We start from the raw sequence: 23,265 nt of genomic DNA on the forward strand, positions 1-23,265 counted from the left end.
GCGACCTTTTATTCATTTGAGTCACATTTATTAAATATTAAGCATCTACTTAGTGTACACAACTGTGCTTAAAACACAGTCATGCAGAAAAGTTACAAAATAAGAATGAGAAAAAAAGATACAAAGTCAAAATGCATACAATACATTAAAATGGCTTACATGTAGTATGAATAATACTTTCGAGGGGAAAAAAGATAGTATCTGAGTAGAGATAAACTTCTTAATATACTCTTAGAATTCTGTGCTGTCTCATACATGCTGTGTTCCTTACAGACTTGTTGTTACTTTGGATGGAAAATCCCCAACCTGCAGCTGCTTTTCTTTGCCTGATAAACTGCTCCTTTTCCTAAACACCAGCTTGTTGCAGAGGACCTGTCCAGCCTGGATTAAGATATCTGCTTCCTATACTTCTTCTTGTAATATAATAGAGTATACAGTATAGTACACCACCATATATATGTGTATAGTGACATACTTGCGATATCATAAAGGACACTCTTATTTCAGTCGGGACAATGTTGTTCCTCTGTTTGATCTGCACACATTCCAGAACATTGGAAGCATTTTTAAAAACTGTAGAATGAAAGCAAACCCTGTGATAACTGGATCTTCAAGAATGGCTGGGATTTCTATCACTAGAAATGACAAAGACTGGACTCAAAATCAGGTTATGTATAAAAATACAGAACTTAAAAAATGAAAAAGAGAAATTTTTAAAATTCAGAATATGTCAAAAGGTGGTAGAAATAGGATTTAAAGGCAAATACGGAAAAATATTGAAACTAGAGAGCAAGATTGGACATTGGGGTCCGGGCCAGTGAGGAGTTACTAAATACTTTTGAGCAGATCTGAGTCACGTGCAAGGTATAACTGAAGAAGGTGCGTTGTGAAGGGTTCATGAGGGATTGTCTGGAGTGGGACCCCCAGCAGAGAGCACGGGTGATTGATCTGCTGAGAACTGATCAATACTGCTAAGATAAGGTCATTAGCACCCGAGCAAGGGCCCTAACAGAAGAAATGACAAGAAAGGAATTGAGAGAATTAGAGGCTCGTTTGGGTAGAAAGATAAAAAGTAAAGGAGAAAAAAAGTTAAATTTTAATTTTATACAGTGATCATACCACCGTGCATACTTACAGTAACTTCAAACAGTAGGATATATGTGTGATTAGTAAAAATTTTACAGAAACAATTGTAACAATATCTAATCTAAGTCAGCAGGATTTAATTTAGTTTTGGGTGGGACAAAGATTGTTTGTTTTTTTTTTTACTCTGATCTTTTTACTGGTTTGCTTCCTACTTCTTATTTACACATTTCCTCCTATTTCTGTTGCATCCTATGCACTGATTATTCATCTTCTGCCTTCTCACATCCGCTTCTAGATTTACTTCTCTGAGAGAACCATCAAACTCAAACTTGACTTGCTTCAACTTTGATCTACCTTTGATTTTAACTCTACGTATAACTTCAGTCCGTCTGTGGAACAGACAAGGTGATTGCAAATTAATGAAACTGTGTAAGAAATTCATAATCCTGAAGAAGAAACATTCAGAGGTGAGGAGAGAATGACTTACATATTAAATGCCCTTCCCCAAAATTTCTTTCACCACTGCACACCTCCAATCTTCCTCCCATTCTACTAATTGATATTTTGTATAAATCATAGGTATCAAAGATGCATCCAAAGAGCTTGATAGGTGTGGAAGAAGTGGGCAGCAAGGAAGAACTTTCTGAAAAAGACACATTTAGGAGATGAGAAGACAAAGAATTGACAAGACAGGAAGGAGAAATAGGATTAAGTGAACTATGAAGTATCAAGGAGATAAAAGCTGAGGGATAAAGAAGTCTGCAGAGGAAAAGTAGCAAACCTCCCAAGTTAGCATAAGTAGTGAGGAGCGTGAGAGCTGAGCAAAGGTCACTGAACTGAGCACATAATTAGATCTTTACTGCTGAGTGACAAAAGAGTCAATTTAGTAAAACAGTCCAAGGGAGAGAAATGCAGAGGGCCTTAGGAAGGAGCAGGAAAGAAAAGTCAGACCAGGATGCAGGCTGCTGGGAAACTATCTCTCTATGCAAGGAGACAGAATTGGGTAGCATATCAGCCAAGTTATAAGGGGAATCATTCTGCTCAAGATGCTATGTATATGCTGATGAGCAAATATAGTATGTGCTGTCAGGGGCTTACAGTTTTAGAGATAGAAACTTCTAACTCCTTTGACAATCTCTTTGTTCTCCACTCTTCTTGAATAAAAGTTAGAAAGGCTTTCATATTCACATTTACTTGTTCTACAAAGATAATATCATTATTTAGGAAAAGAAAAAAGGAAAGGAAAGTAGAGGGAGTAGGAAAGGAGAGAGATAGATTTGTTTGTTTCAATTCATTCCATTTCTTCAAGTATCCAGAGAGCTAAATCAGTTCACCATTTCAAATCCCCTCCTAGCTGAAAGCAGGAATGCTGTTGTGCCTTGTGTGTGATTCTGGATGTTTCCAACAGAATCTCAGTCCACACCCACTGTCTATGCACAAAATCAGCTTACTGCCTGATTTGATAGGGAGAACCCACAAAGTAAATCCACCCCTTTGGGGGTTCCCCTGATTGGCTTCAACAGGGAAATCCAAGCTGTAAAACAGCACTTCTCCTTTAACACTTGGGTGTTCATCCTGCTTGAACTGGTTTGGTTTTTTTCCTAGGAAAACCTATCCATAGTCATATTTGCTAGATAATGGCTTCTGATACCCACTCCGCTTTGTATCTGTAGATACTGCTTAGAATCATATGGTTTTAGAGTTAGAAAATAGATGTGTCAGGCTTCTCATTAGCAGATAAAAACCTGAAGTTTCAGAAACATACTCAGGGTTACACTGTTCATGAGCTTCTTAAAAAGACTAGCATCCACAGGTTCCAGAACTCTGCCCCTAATTACACTTTTCAGCTTGTGCTGGAGATAACAAGCCCCTCATACCACGCACCTGTACATCCATTCTCAGCTTTGACATTAACTACCCATTTCAGCAATGAGCACATTAGTTACAAGCCCAAGTGCCATCATGTGTAAAGTAACTGAGTTGAATCAGGTAGTAGCTATTGTCTGGCTGAGCTAAGAGATAACATGATTCTCTGACTATCCTAAAAGCTATTGTTGTAATCATAAATCTTTCTGTTTCACAAATAGAATTCCATTCAAATAGATATAACTAGAAAGGTTAGGTTTACTATGAGAATACAAGGCTATGCCACAGGTCACAGGATGAGTACAGGGGAACCTCACCAAGAAGGATGACCACACACAGGCATTACAACCAACTTAAAATCTCTTCCTTCTGCGTCTCTCAGCGGTTCTTGGAGTCTTATACCTGCTCACTTCTGAATATCAACCTTGTATTTATTTCCCTTCAGTTCTCTCTGCATCACAGACACAGAACACAGTTGTCTTGTCCAAAGGGGCAAACTTTACCCTCAGTTCAGAAACTACCAGCATTTAACTGGCTCCTGTAATTCCAGATGTCTTCTCAATCACATCGGATTTGTCCAGCCTGGATCAGACATCTACCCCGCTCAATAAACTGCAGGTTGTAGGTCAGTGCCAGAACCCCCTCCATTTACAGAAAAGGGCAAGATGGTCTTGGCAGAATTTCCAGAGGAATTTTATACATTCAGAGCTACTGCAATCAACTGCTCCTTTGCTAATGCCAAGATGACAATAGCTAAGAGTCTATGGCTAGATCAAGGAAGCCAGGTGCAGAACCACCAGGGTGAATATTTTTCTCTCTCTGGGTTTGACCACAATCTATAACATAACTAATGAGAGTGATGTATGCCCTACTTAGCTATTTCAGGCTGTCTATATCAGAAGGATTCCATATTAGGGACTTGTAAAAGATGGGCATCAAAGGGAAAAGTAAATTCAAGTTAGCAGTTTAGGATGAAAATAAAATGGGGAGCCAGGAGGTGGAGGCAACAAAAGGCTCTCCAGAGAGGTGAGTAAACCCAAAGCAGCAACTAAAGAAATTCCACAGCACAGAGGAGCGTGTCTCTGGATAGAAAAGAAGTGCAACTATTCCTCTGAGAGCACCTTGGCTTAAAGGGATTAAGGTAAATATTTAGGATAAAAACGAATCAACTAGGACAAGACAGCAAGGAATTCAGCACGATTTCTCTTTGAGCAGGAGCTGGTTTGTTATTATAATGAAACAAGCCCCCTGCTGGCACCTTTTCCCTGACTTGTTTCCAATCCTATTGAGATTTCTGCCCTTCAAAAGAAAGGATGTGGATTATTAGACTCTCAGCAGGGGGTACAGAGAAATCTATGTTGCTCTAGGTTCAACCCAGCAGTGGCGGATTAAGGTGTGATTGAATGGATTGGCAGTAGTCAGCCCCACACTCTGCAAAGAAACTCAGGCGCAGTCAGAATCCCCAACACAGAAGTTTGCCCAGTAGAATTATCCAGTGCCACTCCCATGCCTGTGTTCATTCACCTCCTTGAGTTGCACTGGTGAGGTTCATTATCCTGCAACCAGGAGAGCTTCTGTAAACGTGGTACATATCCTTAAACACTGTGAGAAGAGAAAGATGGTACTCTTTATTACTTTTGAAGGGAAAACAGTGTTGGATGCCTTTATTTTCTTCACTATACGTCATGAATCACTACAATCAATTTGCTCAAATCTGTTTTTGATACCAGAGTGCTTTTCTTAATGCCATTTAACTTACTATTCCTTAAAATAGGAGAGTAGCTAGTATTTCCATCTTCTATATGGCTTTACCCTAGAGGCCTCCTAAATATTATTTAATGAATAAAGACAACACTAAACTCTTGTATGATTATATCTTTAATGGAAAACATTTAGAGGTGTACCTGAAGTATTAGCTCATTTCATGAATATATGCACCATGTCTACCAGAGACATGTATGCATGCTACTGAGTGCTATCCATGTATGCTATAGCACTACACCTTTACTATCAGAAACATACATCAGAGACCAAAGTAAATAATCTGAATAACCACCAAATTCACAGGCCACATTTATTTTACTTTTCATAATGAGTACTGGGCAGAATCAAGGTAAAAAGTTTTCAGGCACACTTTCAAGAATTAGTTTTCCTAAATTAAGAGGTTCTATCTGCCTGTTAGTATTGTTATTAATCATGTTCATGAAAATACATGGAAAGTGGAAGAAAATGGATAGCAATAATTTGTTTTTGAAAGGACACTTTGAGTGGGGAACGGCAACTGAAGGTGAAACATACATGTTAAACACAATGCCTTTAAGAATACATGTAAAAAGTGAATTTACTTTGTCACTTTCATGATCACCCCTTCCTCCCATGGATGAACACGTCCTGCATTATCCTGCAACATGGCCACTAGGAAGAGTGAACCCATTCCTTGATTAACAGATTTAATACACGCAAGAACTTGGGAGCTTTACTCAAAATGTAGATTCTGTACCTGTCAAACTTTTAGGATTACTTCATATAACTTTAGATGAGGAGCACAAACAACATTTGCTCTAAGGAGAGCAAGTTTTCTGTCTTTTTTTGCTTTTCTGGATTATTAAAAATATTTTAAAATTCAACTTATGTATCATTACATGTACTGTTCTAATTAATCAGGATTCACTGTGATATTCTCATGCATGTGTACCGTGCACCTTCATCATATCTATCCACTCCTCTTTCACTCTTTCTGACCATATACTAAGCATTCTACTTTTAGCTTGCTCTGTCTCTCTGCTTCTCTTTCCCTCCCTCTCCTCTTCTTCCTCTTCCTCTTCCTGTTCCTCCTTTTCTTCTCCTTCTTCTCCCTCCCCCCTCCCTCCCCCTCTCCCTCCCCTTCTCCCTTTCCTCCTTCTCTTTCTCCTCTTCCTCCTCCGCCTCCTCCTCCTCCTCCTCCTCCTTCTTCTTCTTCTCCTTCTCCTTCCTCTTCTTCATCCTCTACCTCTTCTTCTCCTTCTCTTCCTCCCCCTCCTCTTCTTCCTTCTCCTCCTCCTTATTCTCCTCTGTCTCTTCTTGTTCTCTATCTCTCTCTGTCTCTGTCTTCTCTGTCTCTCTCTGTCTCTGTATCTCTCTCTCTATCTCTGTTTCTCTTTCTTTATTTCTTTAGTTCCAAACATGAGAGAGAATATGAAAAACTTGTCATTTTGTGTCTGGTTTGTTTCACTGAACATGATGTTCTCCAATCCATTTATTAGATTTATTATTTACTCCATTTATTGAACATGGTAGGATTTCATTCCTCTTCATGACTGAATCATATGCCATTGTTCACATGCAGTTTGTCTGTTCATCTTTTGATGACTGTCTAATCTGGTTCCATAGCATAGCTATTGTAAATAGTGAGCACCACAATGAACATGAACATGCAGGTCTCTTTTTTGTATGCTGACTTCATTTCCTTTGGTCATGTACCCAGGATTGAAATAACAGAATCATACTGGAGACAAATTTTTAGTTTTTTTTAGGAAGCACAGTACTGTTTTCCACAGTGGCTATACTAATTTGCATTTCTTCAAATACTGCATAACAGTTACTTTTCCCTCCACATCTTCATCAGTATTTTTTATTCTGTGTACCGTGTGTGATTATAACAGCGATTATACCTGAGGTGAAATGGCATCTCATACCTCATTAGTTTTCATTTGCATGTCCTTGACAGTTAATGACATTGAGAATTTTTCACATATGTATTTATTAAGATTTAGTTAGTTTGTTACTTAGCTATTCAGTGATACTGAGGATTACACTGAAGGCCTTCACACTGACCTACATCCTCAGCTCACCTTTATTTCTCTATTTTGAGACTAGGTCTCATTGTAGCTAAATTGTCCAAGCTAAGCTCTATCGTGTGATCTTCCTGCTTTCGCGTCCCAGTGCTGGGATTGCAGGCATGCACCACCATGCCCAGCCATACCTCTTCTGTTGAGATGTATGTCCTCAGATCAGTGACCCATGGTATACTTGGATTACTTGGCAATTCACTGAGTCAAGTTTCAGTCTACTTTATGTGGGTATCGAGTTTTTCCAGCACTATTTGTTGAAGAGACTGTACTTCCTCCAGTGTATCCTTTTTGCAGGTTTGCTGAAAACTGTGTCTCTGAACCTCAAAATCAAACATCTTCTCAGTCAATTATGATTAGTTGGCTATAGGTGCATAGGTTTCTTTCCAGCTTCTCTATTCCATTGCCCTCCATATCGGAGTTTATGCCAATACTATACTGTTTTGGTTACTATAACTCTTTAGTATATCTTAGAGCGACTTATTATGATGCCTCCAGCTATACTCTTCTGCTCAGGTTTGCTTTAGATATTCAGAGTCTTTTGTTTTTTTTAAATGAAATTTAGAATTGTTTTTGTCATCAATATTTTGATATGGTTTGCATTAAATCTGGATGGAAATCACTTTGGGTAGTATAGACTTAATAACAATATTGATTCTCCCAACACTGGAAGTCTTTTCCACGTTTAATGTCTTTTTCAATTTCTCTCTTCAGTTTTTCATAATTCTCATTGTAAAGGTCTTTCACTTCCTTCATTAATTATATTTCTAGATTTTTATTATTATTTGTAGCTATTGTAAATAGAATTGTTTCCCTGATTATTTTCTCAGCAAATTCATTATTGGTGTATGGAAAAACTATGGATTTCTGTATGTTAATTTTGTATCCTGTTACTGCATTATAATAAATTCATTTATCAGTTCTAACAGTCTTTTTGCTGATTTTTAGGTTTTCTATGTAGAATCACATCATTTGTAAATAGGAATAATTTGACTTTTACTTTCCTTTTGGTATGCCTTTCATTTTTTTCCCTTGCCTAATTGCTCTGGCTTAAAATTCTGTTAACATACTGAATAAGATTGGTAAGAGTAGAAAACTTCACTGTGTCCCCCTCCTTAAAGGGAATGTTTTCAGTTTTTCCCTCTTTGGTAGGATGTTGGCTATGGATTGGTCTCATATAGCCTTCACTAAGTTAAGGTCAAATCCTTCAGTGCCTAATTTGTTTAGGGCTTTTACCATGAAAAGATAATTAGTTGTTTCAAACATTTTTTCTCTGAATTCCCTGAACTGATTGCATGGATTTTATTTTTCAGTGTATTTTTGCAATGTATTACATTTATTGATTTGTGTATGTTTAGGCATCTGTGTATCCTTCAATGAAATGAACTCGATTGTGGTGTATGATCTTTTCATACCCTGTTGAATTTGATTTGCTAGTATTTTGTTAAGAATTTTAGCAGTTATGTTAATCAGGGAACTTGTCTATGGTTTGTTGTTGTTGTTATTGTGTCCTTTTCTGAATTTTATCGGCTCCTGCCCTAATAGAATGAGTTAGGAAGTGTTCCCTCACTTTAAATTCTCTAGAATTGTTTGAAAATCATTAGTGTTTGTTGTTCTTTTAAAGATCGATAAATTTCAGCAGTGAAGTCATCCAAAGTCCATGTTTTAAAAAAACTCTATTAGACTCTAGCCTGTGTCTCTGAACCTCAGAATCAAACATCTTCTCAGTCAATTATGATGAGTCCAGTTTGGTTGTATTTCTATATTGCTTGATGAGCTAGTACCAGTGAGACAAGTTCAGTATCCACTTCACCTTCAGAGAAAGGCTACGCGTACTCTGTAGGTCTAGTTAGGAATTAGATCTCTAGGGTTTATTTCATTAGCAACTGTCCTGAAAAACTTTTTTTCCATCTGATGGTAAAAAGAGGAATAAGAAATTCTAGAGCAGTGGTTTTCAATCTATTACTTGAATCCTCACATTCCAATTTTGGAAGTTGGAGAATAAACAGCATTTCTGTTTTAACAAAACTTACAAAAAAAAACATATTAAAAATCCAATTCATAATAAAGGAGAGAAAGATTTGAAATATAGACCTAACTTTAATTCAATTACTATATTATTATTTAGATACCCAGTAAGTGAAAGTCATCACAAAATCAAGATACCCCCAAAATGAAGTACCCTTTTCCAATACAGAGGGGATTCCATATGCTTTACAAAATTATTAGGATTCTGCGGCAGCCAAAACTCTTACTGGAACACTGCTCTGGGGTCTTCCATGTGCTGGTAAACTGCTGTTTCTGCTTAAGGATACTGAATTTTGGTAACTCTTTCTGTACTAATGAGCAGCCCAGTTACTCTTGAAGTGAAATTGTACAATTCCAAGCCACTTGACACAAGAACTAAATAAATGACTTGCAACTTGTATTTTTCAGTGCAGTTGAGAAGTTTCCAAAGGACTTCTAGGAGCTGAAGGATCACATAAAGAAAGCAGTACTCTGGCATTGCAATCCTATAACTGACAGTTTAGAACTTAGTCTGGTTGTGGTTAGTGTCATTGTGTGTTAGATCTTGTGGATCCCAACTTTCCCACATTGGTGTGAAAGACAGTAAAGCATGAAAGTATAATGATTAATTTTTGCCATCCCTGTTTTAAATACTGAATATGTCTTCTCTCTCCAGATCCAAATATAATGACTATGGAACAGAATTTTAAAAGTTGTGACTTCTCTGGTTGTCTGTGTATATCTACCTATCTTTCATAGGAAAGTTTTTAGGAATGGTTCTTTTACATGGAGCATGGTACTCAATTTACATAGCATTTTTTTTGTTTTTACATTTTTATTTTAAATGTCATGTGTGCCAGGAGATATCTTTGAAGCCACTTACAAATTTAGACTACTCTTAAATTTTTAGGTTTCTGGGCTTCTAACCAGAGATAAAAGTAGTACATCTAATATACCCCATGAAATTAGTCCTTAGTAAAGCCTCTGGAATTCCATCCAATTAACAAAAGTGATACTATCCTCAAGAGTTAAGACACAGTCAGTAAAGATTTATGAAATTCTACCAAAACCTAAAATAACAGCATGTTCCAAGCCAGAGTTATTTTTGTGGAGTAGAATGATTTTCATTTTAACTTGGGGCCAAGCATGGATGAGACATAAATTTACAAAACCACTAAGGAAAAGCATAATTCCTGGCTTAATTCTATAATTTTGTTTTTGAAAAACAAAAAATACTAACCAGTGACTAACTATTCTTATGGAAATGGTTATTAATTGCATCAAAAAATTATTTACATGGCATCCCACCTAGTATCTTTAACTGTTTTCATACCAGGAAAATTAAGGAGTGTTCTTAGGAGTCTCTTCCATTAAGAATGAATAATAAGTGAAGATAAATCTTCAATTATGGAGCTGTTAAACTAAAAAGTATTCAATTAAGTCAATGGCAAATCAGAATTCTGAGTAGAAAAACAATTATTTTAACTTTGAAATAATTATTATTTTTTACTTCTGCTTGAAAATTACTGCGTCTTTTCCATGAAGCTTGGATCATGTTGCCTGAAAAATAGCTGCAGAACCAAAGACTAAATCAATCTCTCTCTCCTTGTTTCTCTCTCTTTCTCTCTCTCTCTCTCTCTCTCTCTCTCTCTCTCTCCCCATCTTTGCCTACCCTACAACACACTGACTGTTTGCCATTTGCAAGACATTGCATTTTACAGTTAATATAATATCTAATTCCATTCTCCCACTAACTGCTCAAGTAATTATCATCGTCATAATGAAAATGAAGTTGATCCTTTAATAATAGAGTACCATTCTTATAGTAGATAGAAAAGATGGAAAAGGTAAGGTCAAAATTTAAAGCTGTCTCCTTCTAAAGTTGTGCTGTTCATTCACAGAGCAGCTTTTCTCAGGAGTTACAGAAGGGATTTCCTTGCTTTTTTCCTGCAGAAAAAATGAAAAATAGTCCTTAAGGCTAAAGATTTATCCTTTAAATTTATGAGGGGAGGAGAACCTACTTTTTTTTTCCTTAAAGGAGTTTTGGGGGTACGACAGGAATCTGACAACCAAAATAAAAGTAAATATTGATAATATCCCGGGTGGTTGGCTGGGCTTCTAATTTTTTATTACTATTCGGAAAGTGTCACTCAAACTAGATTCTTTTATTGCAGCACTGCTGTGGATCACTATCATAAATTTTCTGTTTGTACAATTTTCCCTCTCATATTGTCAAGTATCTTGCGGTTTTATTAGTGGCTTGCCCATAATTAGATTCCAGGTATGGACTCATACTCATCTTTCCAGTTAGGAAATCAGAAAGTCTCTCACTTGTCTTCTGTTTTCCCAGTGAATTCAGTTAGGGGTGTGTGACGCACTTGTGGTAATTTCATTTGGGGGTTGCATAATGCCCAGTGACAATGGACTCTGGTCACCTGTGTGCCCACAAACTCCCCTCATTTGGGATTTTGATCTTTGTGCACACTTGTGTTTTTAAGTGATGATCTCTGTCTTATATTTTGAGAACTACACAAGTTAAAAAAGATTGAAAAATGTGATGGTTGTTGTTTGTTTGATTTAGATTTTCAATATTCTCAAGCTATCGCCAAGTATTCCTTATACCTTTATGTACTTCCTGTCATCTACAGAAGATGTTGTTTCAGAGACTACTTGGTTTCTTTCTTTTAAAATCCATAGGCTAACTGTGGATTTAAAACTTTTCTGTTTGTAGTTTGGTTGGCTGCATGTGTCCTGTAATGACACATACTTTACGCTAGTCCTGTGACATGACTTGGTTTACATGCTTTGAAAAATCAGTCAGTGAATCTGATGTAATAATGTATGGATACCCTGTTCCCAGGATTTATCAAGCACAAAGGGTAAATGAATCCAGAGAAGCATATTTTTTTGAGACACAAGTCCAATAAGAAAGGTCATTTATAATCTATCTGAGGTGATCCCGGTTTGCCTACGTAAGAAACTATGGCAGTCCTATTTTCCTCTCAGTCCAGGGACTTAGAATTGATGACACATATGCACTTCAGAACAAATTAAGGCAAAAAGACTCCCAGATATCAATGGAAAGATCTCATTTTGTTTTCATTAATTAAAAAGGGTTTTAGGAGAAAACTAATAATGATCCACAGGGAAGAGAGGCCTGTTAAAGTCATAGAATATATATTAACAATTGTCCTACTTTATTTACAGCTAATTTTTTTTGCTGAAAACAGGAATGTATAAAATATAGAAATTGTCATAAAGTAATAAATATATGCAAAATTTATGAAAAATTGAAAACATTGTAACTATAATATCATTAAGATTTAAAATAATTCCACTATTTTTCCTGTATTTTATAATTATGCAAGATGAGATTTCAAATAATATTAAATAAGTAGAGTAGGACTGTAATAAAATGCAGCCTTAATTATATACTCTTCATTCTGATCCACATTTAAACATCTTCTAATGCCCTTTTTTTGAAGAAACAGAGGTAAGAAATTAGGGTAAAGCTGCAATGAAACAGACAAATTCTAGATGTTCATTATTTCATAAAAATACCAAGATATATTCTTGCTGGTGAACATATGAACTTTGAACTTCAGTAAATGTCAGCAACGTAGCACTGGTCTAGACCTATTTAATGTATACACCAATTTCTTATTTAAGAATGGAAAATTCAGAGAATTCTGAAATTTTTTATTTGTGACTGTGAATTTGAGTTACAATCCAGCAAAATTCTGAATTGGATTTACAGGTTTTCAGACTAAAACTTGAGTGATGTGGATGTAAACACTAATGTTGACTTTACTGAACTTGAAGGTCAAGAACTCAAAAGGGTTAAAACCTAAGTACATATTCCAGAAATAAAGACCTCCTCTGAAGAGGATTCAAATGGAGATATTAATTACAAATATTTATCGAACAACCTTAACACAAAGCACAATTTCTTATTCTAGAAGACAAACATACCTTTCAAGTTTAATTCAAGAAACCAAAACTGTCCATGAAAGGTCGGTAGCTCTGCTGTATGCAGCAACTGGAATTTTAAATTCCTAGTAGATAAAACTTTCGTTACTCCTTTGATCTTCAGGTATTTTTCTCCATAAAATGAAAACTTTAAAAAATCCACCACATAAGATCATTCTGGTGATTAAACGAGAGCTCCAGCACATGATGACCTCTAAATTGACTGTAGGTGTTAAAAATATTATAATAAACATAGTATATAAGAATAACTTGAAAACAGCTAGATTCATTTCTCTTAACACTGCACATTGATTGCCAAGTGCCAAAACAATGGCTCAGAAAATTAAAAAAAAATCATAGGGATCCACTCAGAAATAGTCAGTCCTGCAACAGGGGACTAGAGCTTAAATGAGTATATACAAGAAAACACGCCAAGAAAGCAAAGGTAGAGAAGAGGGAATGATTGAAATGTTAGATAAATAATAAATGCGAAATTAGGCAAACTTGCTAAATGGTGTGACATGGAGCACAGAAAGGTAAGATTAGAGAAGGAAAAAGCAGTTGGAGAAGATGCTAGCTTTTCACGGACATCTTACAGCATTTGGATATTTTAATCAAGCAGAAAAAAGTTGAAGAGCTCTGAAATGTTTTTGTAATAACATAATCAAAAAGGATGATTTTCGGCAATGAATGTTACGTGAAACATAGTGAGTTGCACGTTCAACTTCTGTTAAGTAAGTGTGAAGTAAACACTTGTTGCTGTGACAAGTAAGACTCCAAGACTTAGTGCTTATTATAATAAAAGTATGTTTCCATTCACCTAAATTAGACCTTTCTGGAAAATGAACAGCTTCTGTAGAGTGAGAATATACCTATGGAGTACTCTCTTTATTTTGTAGATTTTCCCTGTCCTGGGTCCGTAAGGCACTCTCCATTCAGCAAGAGAACAGGGAAAGACAGAGGAGAGGATTGCAGAAAGTCTTAACTGGTTAGGTCTGGATGTCCAAGATCCGTCTTATTTCCATTGTCCAGAACTCAGGAACATGGGGCTGACCTACTTGAAATGGTTTCTGAGAGTAAGGAAAATATTTCATTTCCTTAAAAATGTCTGTCGTATTATCTAAGATCTTTACGTGATCTTATGGCTAAAATTTAGAAGGCTCAACTTTGAATAAACATAACCCATGAGCAAGAAGAGGTGAAAAGTGATGGCTATCTTGTTAATCATGGTCTCTTTCTTATGGAGAATTAACTTTCTAATCTCATAAGAAAGCATTAAAATTTCAATTTTTAAATAATGCTGACCTAAATCAAGATGAGTGGTTCAACTGGTTGCAGACTGTCTAAAATTTGAGAAAAATACTCAAACTATCCATGTCTGTTTGAACATCTTGATGTAGATAACTACGTCAGTATCTAATTGTCTTATGTACAACATTCCCAAATGCCCATATTCTCTGTGAATTTCACATGTTAATTACTGAAGTAATATTTGTGGCTACATATTAAAAAGTAAGCATCATGAGCCACTCCTGCACAAAATGTTATTTAATTTTAAAGTGCACATAAAATAAATTTTAAAAGTAATATATTAATTAGACAAAAACATTATATAAGGAAAGCTATCATATTCCTTAGTTTATAAGAAATGTAACAATCAATAAACTACATAACAAAAATTTTTCCCACTAATTTTAGTAGTGAATATTATATCCAATAATGCTTCTATGGGATCAATTTACCCCTCAAATGTATATGTTGAAGCTTGGTAGCCTGGACCTCAAAATACAGCTACATATGGAAATAGGATATTTAAAGGTTTGACTAAATTTAAATGAGGCTGCTAGGGTAAATCCGACTCTAATTTGCCTAGTTTCTTTTCAAGGAGAGGAAAGTTGAACCCACAATGAGACACTGTATGCCCACATACAGTGGAGACACCACGTGAGGGTAGAGCGGGTAGGTGGGCATCCACAAACTGAGCACAGAAAGAAGCCTCGGGAGAAACCACACCTTCCAACCCTCTGCTCTTGGATACCCAGCCTCCTGAGCTATAAGAAAATACATTTCCAGTGCTTATGCCACTCAATCTATGATGATGTGGTGGTACCCCAAGGAGACTAAAAGAGATGCTTATGAAATGATGAGTAGTATGAAATGTGAAGTTCAGTAATCACTGAAAGGTTTTCACTAAGAGACTTAAGGGCTCTTCTGCAATCGGAAGGGCAAATAAACAACTAAATTTTACCCATAGTTCCAAAGCACAGCAATTTATTTGTGTATAATCCCAGAAAACTGTGTAATGCTGCCCAGAGGATGTATTTTAAAAGTCATTTATAGACAGGTATTTAACTTAAACAGAGCAATGCAAATTTTTGTGGAAATGTAATAGGATAAGAATTCTTAATAACAAATGTTACATTTACCAGGAAAATTTACATATATATGTATATATCTAGTTGTATTGATCTAAAATCATGTTCTCAAAATACACAAAGTGAAACTGGACATAAAGGAAAGAAGAAATCAAAAACACATACCAATAAAAGAAAATTTTGGTGCATCATCTCAAAATTTTATGACACAGCATAAAACATTGGTGCGGCCCGTGCAGGAGCTTCCCTCCCCTCCGGGCCATCACCCCGCCTCCTGCTTGGGCTGGGAACTAGGAACCTACTCTGTCCCTTCAGGCTTGCAGCGAGAACGCCGGAAGGGGGCGCTCTTCTGGCTTGGAACTGAACGGGAGCGACCCCTCAAACCACAGAGCACAGGTCCCACAGCTGCGTTTAGCAGGAAGAAGATAACTAGAAAGCCACAAAGAGACCGTTAGTCTCCTCCACCCCATGCTCATTGCCTGCCTGATGCTGATGAAATCCGGACAGCACTTGGGCGTTCCAGGATTGATGTCATAGGATGTGCAAACTGTGCAGATATTTCCCAAAGATCGCATCCCAAGAAAAGAACAAGACAAAGAACTTCTCCCAATTTCACTCCCAAAAGCCCTAAACAGCATTTCAAATGTGTTCAGGAAGCCCTTAAAAAAAATAATTATGCTGGAGGACAACCACTCCCTTGATTGTTTCAATGTATTTTTGTCTATAAACAAGAGCAGTTTTCTAAATCACTGTCTTGGTCTACTCTGAAAGGTTGCAATAAGAAAGGCACTTGGGGGACCCCAGGATGACTGGGCAAAAGTCACAAGGTTGTATGTGGTGTTGAGGAAGCTAAGACTGAGATGGACTTTTTGATGTCAGATCTACAATACTGTATGATTAAAACAGAGCAAAATGCTGATGGTAGAAACCACACCAGCAGCAACAAACGACTGAGGATAGAGACCTACACAACAGGATTCACTCATTCAATCTTTTGGTGTATGTGTATGGCTTCCCTCGTCCACAGAACAGTTCCAGAGCTGGCCATATGCAGGCCATAAGCAAGGACAACAAATTTCTTTCTTTTTCTTGCTTTTTTTTTTCTTCTTTTTTGAGACAGGGTCTTGGTTCAGGCTGGCCTCGAATTCACTTTGTAGCCCAGGCTGGCCTCGAACTCACAAGGATCCTCCTGCCTCGTCCTCCCAGGTGCTGCTGGGGTTACAGGCCTGCGCCACCACACCTGGCCACAAATTTCAAATGACTGAGGCTGTATGCATACAGGCTGAGAACACAATGATAATAACAAGAAAAAATAATGATACAAGGACTAAAAACTTGAAAATTAAGCAGTATAGTTCTTAATTATTCATGGTTCAAAGAAGAAACTTCAGTGTAAATTAAAAATATTTTAACTGAATCAAAATCTTAAGTCATTTCAAATTTAAAAGTGCATACTGAAAGGGAAAAGATATCAATCATAAATTGTACATATATGTCCATCATAAGAAGTTAGAGGAACCAAATAGCTATTTAAATCCAGATAAAAGAAGGAAAGTAAAGAAAAAAAGGGGGAAATTGGTTGTATGTTTGTAAACTTCAATAGAGAAAAATAATGAAACAAAAACTGTTTTTGAAAGAACAAATAAGAGTAGCAAATCTTAGTTTAGAATGTAGCAAATACTTATATGTAATATATATGTGTGTATAAAGAAGTAACAAATAATACTAGTTATGAAAAAGAGACATCACTAATAAACTCTCAAAGATTAAAAAGATAGTACAAAGCTATTATAAACAGCAATATGCAAATATATATAAAACTGAGATGATTAGATAAGCACAAAAATGCAATTTAGTAAAGCTGATGAAAAAACTCCAGAAATCTGAATGGTCTTATATATATTAAAGACAATGAACTTGGGATGAAAAATTGCTTCACTAATATGAGATAAAAACAAATTAAAACCAAATTGGCACTGCACACTTAAACTATCAGAATTAAGACCACAACCTGGATTTGGTGGCACCTACTAGTAATCCCACCACTCTGAGAGGCTGAGGAGGGAAGATTGCAAGTTTGAGTCCAGACTGAACCACTTAGTGATGGACTTAGTGAAACTCTGTCTCAAAAATGAAATAAAATATAATAATATTTTAAAAGAGTCTGGGAAGGTATCTAAGTGTGGAGATCCCTAGTACTGCAAAGATAAACAGGCAGATGATGGACTGATAAGTAGACAGATAGAGGGGCTGGGGATTTAGCTCAGTGGCAAAGCGCCTGCCTGGCAAGCACAAAGTTGTGAGTTCAGTTCCGGGTACCAGAGAAAGACCAAAAAAAAAAAAAAAAGTAGACAGATAGATAAAACAAAATACAATTGAAAACAGAAAATGCTAACCATTGCTATGATATGAAGCTACTGGAACTTCTGTATAATTTTTGGAGTATACACAAGTGCCTCTACTTGACATGTAGAAATACAGGGATGAATCTCACATACAAAGGGGAACAAAAGAAGCATGGCAAGAAAATTCCTACTATGTGATTCTGTTTTCCAAAATTTAGCAAAACTCTATGTTCTCTTCTTTGGTGAAGAGAAGGGACGTGTTTAGGAGGACATATGAAGGGGAATTTTTGGACACATATAATATTCAAGATACTGTCTTTATCAGTTATAAAATAGAGAGCTGCTTGGTGTGTGGTTGCACATCTTTAAACCCAGCACTTAGGAAGCTGAGGCAGGAGGATCACCGAAAGTTTGAGGCCAGCCTAAACGACAGAGCAGAAATCCTGTCTCAAAGAAAAGTTAGTAAATAAATAGATAGATAGATAAACGGTAGTTCACTTCTATCAAGCTAATCTTTAATTTTTATGTACTTCTATAAAAATATCTATAGCTATTAGCATTCAACATGTATTAGCTTCCACTGCAAAATTCACTGGTCCTTTTATTACAAGACAAATAAGTTATAATCACCTGGAAAGAACAAGGCTATTATAAAGCAATCATGAACAAATAAAGCAGTAAAATACCTAGAAAGCAACAAAGAGTAGGCCAGATTTCACATGAAGATAAGAGACAAGGTTGGTCAGCTTATTCAAGAAATAGATATGTATATATATTTCATGTATAGATATATGAAAAAAAAATCAAACCTAAGGCAAAAATTGAAGTAGGCATTTCACAGAACATAAAAACTGCAGAATTTGAGTCCTTTAAAGACAGAAAGAGCAGAACTTGTGAATTTAAAAGAATCAGTTGAGACATTGTTGTTCTTGCTAATTAACAAGGAAGTGTTAATGTGGCATTTAACACTTAGATTTTAACTACTGAACAGATGAAAGTAAACTGGGAAGATTGGGCTCCAACTGTAAAAAGGCCTTGGGAAATGTGTGGATAGAATCGTTTACACCTCTGCCATTGCCCCATCTAAGCAACCTGACCCCCACTCCTTCCACTCCCAAACTCTGGTCTCTCTTAGCTATTTAGATGGGGACCAGACCCAGGAGGGAAGTCTTGCTTTGCCCAAATTAACAATGAGTAGAAGTTCCAGCCTAGGTATTCATTAAGCTTAGAGAAGGTTGTGTTGCCTGATGTTCACCAATGAAAGGGCTTCATGGGATGTTAGTTGCTATGCTGTGGATAGTGTTCCCAAAGGCATATGGGTTAAAGCTTTGGTCACTGATCTCTGCCACTATTGGAAGGTGGTGGAGTCTTTAGGAGGCAGGGCCTGGTGGAGGAGCTTGTCATTTGGGACATGACATTGAAGAGGATATTGGGATATTGGCCCTTTCCTGTTTTTCTTTTGCTTCCTGGCTAACATGAGGTCAGTATGCTTCATCCATCATCACTCCTGCCATGTTGTAGATACCACAAAAGACCCAAAGCAACAGGCTCAAAACTGCCATAGACTAAACTCTCCAAACCATGAGCCAAAATAAACTATCCTTCTTTTAAATTACTTTTCTTGGGTATTTTGTCACAGAGACAGAAAATTAATACATTAGCTCTTGAATAAACAAGGAGGTTGAGACTTTTTTGTTTCCTCTGATTGTGAACACCGCTGTCCCTTGAGGAGCTACAACCAACTCACTCCATGAGAGAGACTAATCTGTGTTTCTGAGAATGGAAAATGCTGTTATTGTTGAAATATAAAATTAAGCAGCCCTGGAGGCCTCCAACTATCCTTCATCACAACATAGGAAAACTTCTTTAACCTTCCCCCACAATGTTAGCTAAGAACTTTTCAGAAATGCAGATTATCAGGCACTACACCAAACCGATAATCAGAAACTGGGTAGGTAATCTTAACGGCCCACAAAAGTTTAAGCACAACTGATATGAATCATCTCCAGTTGGATATTTTGGTACTTGTGGACAAATGTTTTTATTGAATACTACATTTGGCAGGAAATAAGACGAAAGTAAATGATTATAATGAGAAAAGCAAGATACAGAAAAAGGAAGAAATACAAAAGATAATAGGATCTGGTAAATTTTCTTTTATGTAAGTTACACCTCAATAAAGAAAAACACACACAAGAAAATATGTGTGAATTTATTCCTCAAAGTGTATACTGTGTACTTTAAACATATCTTTGTGCACCAAAAGTTTCATAAACTGCTAATACACAGCATCTGGCAGTCACTCCTATTGATTTTTTGTATTAGCTAAAATTCCTTACATTCATTGTAACTTTTCATCAGTAAGAAGCCAAAGCATAGAGTGCTAGCCCTGTTCCTTTCTACTCTTAGAAATCCTTCAAAAACAATGAGAATAACTGAAGAAATACAAACTATTTTACCTTTCTAAAATCACAGAGCATTCTAACCTTCAACCTCGGTATTTGAGGAAGAACTGCCAACTGTAGCAAAGAGCAGACAGGTATGGGAAACAAATGAGAAAATCAGTGGACCTCAAACAAAGGCAGCCGAGCATAGTCACCCATGAGCAGGACTGCATTCCAAGAAGCAACAGTGTCTCCTGTTTAAAAGCTTTTCTGTTTTAAACAAAGGAAATGGGATGCCCAGACTGTAGGGAGAAACTTCCCTGGTTGCCAATTAGCAGCACAATATCTCAGGAATTCCACAAAAGAACACACAAACATACTTGACTGGAGAGACTGAACTCTAACTGGAGGGGGGAAACTGGATTTTGAAGCTTATCTTATTCATATTGATCTTTATGGGCTACAAAAGAGCCATGGTCAAAATAAATCTATTTCAACCAACATGACATCTTAAATTTCCTTGTACATCAAGTTAAATTCCAACTATTGCACACAATTGACATCATCCTGGTCTCCTACAAAACTCTTGCACAAAGTCAAACCAGCAAGATTTCATCTAATTCAAAAAGTCAAACTGATCAGCATTACATCTTCCTAGAGTACTAGAGATAGAAAATACAACAAGAACAACACCAAAACAATTACAAGACCAAACATTATGGAAAACTTTTTAAACTATCAATACCCAAAGTGTCAACATATAGAGCTTAAAGAAAATATATGATGAGTGCCAGAAAAACAGGAGCTGACAGAGCTGAGTGGAAAAAACTGAATGAAAGAACAAAAATTATTGAAGCTTCAATGATCGCAATGCAAAAGAAAGCATAGTGCTAATAAGACCTTTATAGAAATATAGAACATTTATTGCACAAATAAATGTAAGTCAAGATGTTTAAGGAATGATCAATACACATACAAACAATGAAACTAAAAAGCAGTGGCCACAAATAGAATGAAAAACATTCAAATATGTAATTTAAAAATCTTTTCTAGAAATATGTCTAAACTACAGAGTAAAAGGGAAAAATGATACCAGCCAATCATCTAGGAGAAAATGATACAGATTGATCAACACTTGTAGAGCTAGCAGCCTTCTAGAACAAAATACAAGGAAACAAAACAGCTCTGCTAGGCATCAGATTAAAAATAAAGTCTCTAATAGTGTGAATTAGCAACTCTAATTCAACATATGTCAATGGCAAAAGAGACTGGTTACGTTTTGAGGGAAAGAAACTACAGTGCTAAAACTCTAATAAGGAAACTTTGGATACAACAGACAGAAGGTAAACTTTTCTACATATGAAGAATTCTAATTCCCATGAGCCCTTCTTAATGAAGCTATTTAATAGAGCCAACCAAAAGATGTATAAAACGAATGTAGAAATATGCCTGCTTAGGACACTGAATTTAATTGACTGTGAAATTGAGACCAAACAGCTGATCAAATATGGTTAAAAAAGCAAAGGAAAATGTCACAAAAACATAGCAAAAGTATAAAGATTAGAAATTAGAGGCAAATTGAGAAGAAAAGGTGGGTATTGATATAAGATCTGTATTTCTTCATCTTTATTAGATAGTGATTAAGTTACATATTTTTAAAGAAACTGATAAATATGTAACAAGCATATTTTATTTAAATATGTCATGGTACATATTAGAAAAACTAAGAGAAACATGATGTTCAAGAAGCATTATGTTCTTCTGTAACTTCATAGCAAGGAGTAGTGTAACATAAGAATTTTGTCATTGCACAAAATAGGATTCAGTGGTTAATATTCCACAGATACAGAGCAGTGGTAAGTACATTTTATAGTTATAAAACAAAAGTAATCACTGAAAGAAGTGAAAATAAGAGAAAAATGTTCATGTTATAAAAAAAATCCACAAACAAGCCAAAGCCAAGGAAAAAACAGAAATACTAACCACTGATAGCATAATATAAAGTACTTTAAAAGAACTAAGACCAAGCAAACATGTCATGTCGATAAAAGCAGTCTAAGTATACACAAAGAAAAAGGAGTTTCAGACTGAACACAGCAAAATCCAGCTATATACTTAGGCACACACTTCAAACAATGTGTCTCAAAAACGTTAAAAATAGCCTGATAGGTAAATGAATGCAAGACAGTTGTAAAAAAGAAAAGAAGGCATGATTAACAAATTTACTACCAGATTAGGTATCAATTTAGGACAAAAAGAATATTAAAAAATTTAAATAAAATATGCTTGTAATATATAGGAAACAAAAAGATTCCCAGTTTATGAATTTGGTCAACTTACAGCAAACAAATTTAAAGATGTGTATAAAATAATTTATAGACTCATAAAATATTAGTGGTTTTAAAATAACTAAATAAAAATGCATGTAAAGAATAGAAATACTTATTTAAAAAACTCTAAGCCAACATGGTTTCATAGATAAATTTCATTAAACTTTGAAGACCAAATAAAAAAGTTAATTGTTCCAGGGGATAGAAAAATATTCTGCAAGAATTTTATCAAGTGTAAAAAAACTAAAAAAAAAAAAAAGAATTTTATCAAGTGTAAGAGTAAAACAGGAAGACAATAAAGAAAACGTAAGAGAAAACTAAAAACGAACTCTCATTGATATCAAAAGCAAAATCCCAAGTGAAATATTTGCACACAGAATCTACAACCAAATTAAGAAAATAATACATCATAACCAGGTGCTTCAATTTGGGACTTACAATACTGTACACATGCTTATCTCTCCATCCAGCTGTCTACCTATCTGCCTACCTACTTATGTAATTATGTAACAACATAGCAGTATGTCTTCACATCCACTTCATTCACAGGAGTTGGCAACTTATAGTTTCTAATTCTTCTGCAAAGTCAAAATAACAGTGAAAGTGATTCTGGACATCAAGGCAGATATGACAGTACAACTAATGACACTTGAGAAAAAGGACACCCAGAACTGCTTCAGAGGCAGGAACACCGGGATTAATCTGAGCAACTTCCCTGAAGATAACAGTATGTAGTATAACAACCACTGTTAACCTCTGTCATTTGGTTTGAAACCCCGTATCATTTTTAATATCCTCACTTTGTGTTGTTTGTATTTTGCTATTGTTCTTTTTTTGTACTATTCTCTTTAACATAAAAAAAAAATAAAACAAAGGTCGTATTTTGAGGGAGAGTATGGCAATGTACTTTTTACAATAATTTTATTTTAGTATATGTGCTGCCAAAGTGAGCATGACTGTAATAATTTTTTAATTTAAATACTGATGGTATTATCACACTTCATCCATAGGGATAAATATGTATATATAAAGCTATCTATATATCTACCAATATCTAAACTTACATATCTATATTC

Source organism: Chinchilla lanigera, unplaced genomic scaffold (assembly GCF_000276665.1).
Source record: "Chinchilla lanigera isolate Chin_1 unplaced genomic scaffold, ChiLan1.0 scaffold00022, whole genome shotgun sequence".
Classification (NCBI taxonomy): Eukaryota; Metazoa; Chordata; class Mammalia; order Rodentia; family Chinchillidae; genus Chinchilla; species Chinchilla lanigera.